At 32.0% G+C, this 4,437-nt stretch overlaps 1 long non-coding RNA gene across 1 annotated transcript; it reads left to right on the forward strand.

The window, feature by feature from the left end:
- Positions 1 to 1,178: 1,178 nt before the first annotated feature.
- Positions 1,179 to 4,038, forward strand: LOC126692362 (uncharacterized). The gene is made up of 2 exons (XR_007645001.1): positions 1,179 to 1,490; positions 3,769 to 4,038. It is a non-coding gene; the product is annotated as an uncharacterized LOC126692362 (long non-coding RNA).
- Positions 4,039 to 4,437: the final 399 nt, after the last annotated feature.

Genomic DNA, 4,437 nt, shown 5'->3' on the forward strand with positions numbered 1-4,437 from the left:
AAAAAATATTTTTTTTTTTAGCTTTGAGCTACAGTGCACATCTATCTTTAGATGTGCACTGTAGCTGAGGAGCTAAATTTTTTAGATTTAGCTCCTCTGCTGTGTGAAGGATTTTTGATATTTGGAACTAAAAAATAGCATTATACCTATATAGCACCACTGCTGTGAGTGCTCTACGGTATGTGATTTGAAAAAAAAAAAGAAAAAAGAAAAAAGAAAAGCAAAGTCAGCTGTAAAAAAAAACTATAAAATATTATTTTCGGGTAATGCTAAATTTGAGTACGGAGCAGTCAAACTCTTTTCAACAAGACCGTCAGTCAAAGTCAACAGTTAAAAATCTCAAATAATTGAGTTTGAGTTTTCACTATAACAAATTATTCTTCTCCTTCTTCTTTTTTCTTGAAAATTTTTACAAAATTTTATATGCGAGTCACGTACATAAAATAAAATTCATGTTTATATAATTAAAAAAAAAAGTAGTACACAGCTTTACAGAATAATTTCTCGAACATTTAAATTTCTGTAAACAAAAAACACCTATAGTCGCATTAATGAACACAAAGCCAAAAACTGTAAAAAGGCTGATACTAGGTTTCACCAAGTGAAGTAATTAATATTATTCTCCATATGAGAAGATTGTGACAACCAAAGATATGCTTCGTTTTGTAATTAATGAACCAAGAAAAAATTGTGAATCATTCAGCCAAAAAAGAAAAAGAAAAACTTGTGAATCACACAAAAACTATTCCATTTTTGTTAGCTAACTCTCCAAGTTCTGAAGTTGACAGGGTATTAAATTTTGTACACAAAAACATCATGTGGTATCAAAGAGTTTCCACAATCTTTTAGATCTAGTATGCTGTTTTACGTATCGTACGCATATATTGTTTGTATTTTAATTTCACTTTTCTTGTTGTGTGAATCTGTGATGCCTAAACTGAGCATTTGACAGTGATAGAAATTTGAGCAAGCTTTGCATTAATTAATTTAATTGACACTAAAACATAGTAGAAGGGTATGTAAGGTACAACTCACCGTACTAGGAAGTAGGAAGCTTCGTGGAAACTTCTCAACCCCGTACAACTGTGCAAAGTTAAGACGGTTACGGTGGCAAAAATCTTGTGATTCTTTCTTATCCTAAAATGCTCGAAAGCATGACTAATGAAAACATTGATAAGGACAAGAATTCCATGCAATGCAATGTTGTTTAAAAGGAACAAGGACACGTGTTAGAGTGTAAGAGGAATTAATTAATTACCTATTTTTGCTTAGAAGATTAGCATCATTGTTTTTCCCTAGCAAATGGCTGTGTTCTAAAGCTACTAAGTGCCAAGGTAAGGAAGGTAGAAAGAAGTTTCTCTGCACAGTAAAAGTAGATGAAGCAAAAGCTTTTTTAGTGTATATAAATTGCCACTCCAAATTGCTTTGTTGATATGAATTTCTGCAACACAAAGTTTATTAGTTTCTGAAGGTTGGTGCTTACGACTATGGTAGGTATTGGATGAGTTTTTGGTGTTATATTTTACTTTAAATTGCCATGAAAGCAACCATATATATATGTGTGTGTATTTCATACACGTAACCCCACCCAATCTTTTTGGAGTCTGTTAGTTTAGTTAGGTATAAGACTTTGTTTGTGTATCTGTGTTTCCACATTGTTGAATTTGAAAATCAACCCCAAGTATTTCAAAAATTATGTTGTAGGCTTATAGCTATGTGCTAGCTAGTTTATTACCATGCATGGATCTCGGGCTCCTCAATTCTCTTTTAAAGTAATCAAATATGCCTTATATAATGTTAGTATCCTTATCTCTTGTTAAGATCCAGAGCTTTACAATTTAGTGACACTGTTTGGTTATTCCTTATATTAGAACTTATGTTTAATTCCTCCCATCCTAATGTTTTAAGCCAAAAAAGAAAAACCCCTTATTTTGAAATCAGTATTTTCAAAACATTAGAGCATTCACATTTAAGATGTGAAAAATGCTAAATTCTAATTTTAGTTCTCATCCCTTTAAAATATTATCCACATCAAGCATGTTATTCTTAGAAGATGTGAAAAATACTAAATCCTAATTTTAGTTCTCATCCCTTTAAAATATTATCCACATCAAATATGCTATTTTTAGAATTTTTGACATCTGTAGGAGTGTCATTTTTGACACTCTACTCTAGCAAGTTGCTAGAGTTTTTTATTATTAGTTTTTCTTTTTCTTTCTCTCACTCTCTCTTGTACTATGCCTCTCTCCAATGCTTTCTCTCTCACTTGATTAAAATAAATAATATTTTAATGAAGTGGTAAAAAAAAACTTTGATATTTGGTGTATTATAAAATGAAGTGTGAAAATAAATAAAGTAGTGTTTTGAGATGCTAAATCTATATTTTTTGATATGTTTGATATCTTATTTCTAAATCAACTACTCCAAAAATTTTAGGGATAAGATTATTTACCATAATCTCTCTTAGACTTTGTAAAAGTAAAAATTTTGTATATTGAGTCCTGCACTACATTTTTAAATTCCTAAGGTCTTAAAACCTTAGTCTAGCTAACTGATTTTTTCTTAAAATTTTTAACCAAAAAAACATGTTCATATTCATTGATCTGTTGGCCAAATTTTTGATTTTTGATTTTTTCTTCAGTTTTTACCTATATCATTTCATCATCAGTTACTCTTTGGTTTCGTATTTGAATTGGATTCTGTTCACCTAGTGGCAAATGCTAGTTGATGAAACATGCTCGGTGCAATTTTGTTGGTATTCATCTTGTTAGGTCGATGATATTTCTGTTGGTAAATAATATTTCGTGGGTGTCAATAATTTTAACTCTGCCATATATGAGTCATCAAGGCATGTGGGATGGGGTCAAAAATTTCTGTAGGCAAAAGAAAACATAGCATTTGTTTTCTCTTTCATTAAAAGAATCTGCCAATTTGTGTGGGTCTATGATGAGAGACTGATAGCCACATACTGAGTGCAATAATAGCTGCTTCATATCACATTATTACTTCAGTCCAAAAAGCTCACTTCGATACATATTAGTCCCATCCCAATCTAGATTAACATCAAGCCTGAGCATCCACGTTCAAAATATTTTAACTCATCTGCATGGGTCATGTGTTAGTGAGCTTCCACGAAGCTTCGTCTTTCATTTCATACATATCCGGAAATCTGTACGGATTATTGTCATATATCATTTAACTTCCATAACTGACAAACGGACATGCAAAGTATCTTTTTTGCAAGATTTTGTGGTGTATATTTACTTCAGCATTAGTACATGGGACACGTTAAACACGTGTCCGCTGCTTACTGTGAACACAAGCTCTTTCTTATATAAAATTACATGTTAGGTAATTTTTTAAAATGTTATGCTATTTAATATTTTTTTATTGAATGAATATTATGAGGAAAAATGCATATATTTGGATTATAAAATTTTAAGACGATCATAAATCGATACTACTGTTTATTTATAAAATATTTAAGATTTCAAGATTTTTTACATTTTAACATGAGTTTATGAGTTTATAAATTGAATAGTAAATATAGTTAAAACAAGATTTGATTTATGTGTTAAGAAAAATGAAAACTTTTGTGCAACGATGATTTTTAAAATGAATGAAAAGTTATACTTAGCTAGATATGTAACTCAGTCATAATTCTGTATTACAATCAAAAGAGGCCAAAATATAAATTACACCATTTAATTTTATTCAAAAAAATCATTTTAGTCCTTTTTAAATTTGAAGTCGGTCTTTTTTCTGTAGTGTAGGAAAGGGTACAAGGCAGCTGCAATTTCCGCGAAATTTCCTTTTAGTATGGTGTTGAACAAAAGTCACAAAAAACGGCGCAGTGATGCCGTAGTTTTATGTCCGTGGGTGTCGATAATGTTTATTTCTTCTGGAACCTCTAGATATTTTTACCTACAGTTTGTTATGACATGGTTGATACGTACCAATTTATTGAAGCTCATGAAATCATACAGGATGTACTTGGTGGTTCAGGACTTATAATTCATAAAAGTTCAATCGGGTGGATCTTGTCGTGTGTTCGAGAAGTTCATTGTTCCTAATTAGGCAATCTTTTACTTTCTACATATACTTCAAGCCAACATTTTGGTCAGTCTATCTGTAGTTCTCTACATGCATGTTCACTACAAAAAAATCAGGCTATAGCCGCATTCGCAAAACGCAGCTATAGCATATAAAAAACGCAGCTATAGGCTATAGCTGCGTTTTTATGGCTGCGTTTACAAACACAGCCTATGCGGCGACGCCATAGGCCCTTGCGGGGACCTAGAGCTGCGTTTTCGAAAACGCAGCCCAAACCGGTGTCTGTAGCTGCGTTTAAGGCATACTAGAGCCGCGTTTTTTTCCAAACCCAGATGCGACATCTATAGCTGCGTTTCCTATAAAAACGCCGCTATAGGTAACATA

Source organism: Quercus robur, chromosome 7 (genome assembly GCF_932294415.1).
Source record: "Quercus robur chromosome 7, dhQueRobu3.1, whole genome shotgun sequence".
NCBI lineage: Eukaryota > Viridiplantae > Streptophyta > Magnoliopsida > Fagales > Fagaceae > Quercus > Quercus robur.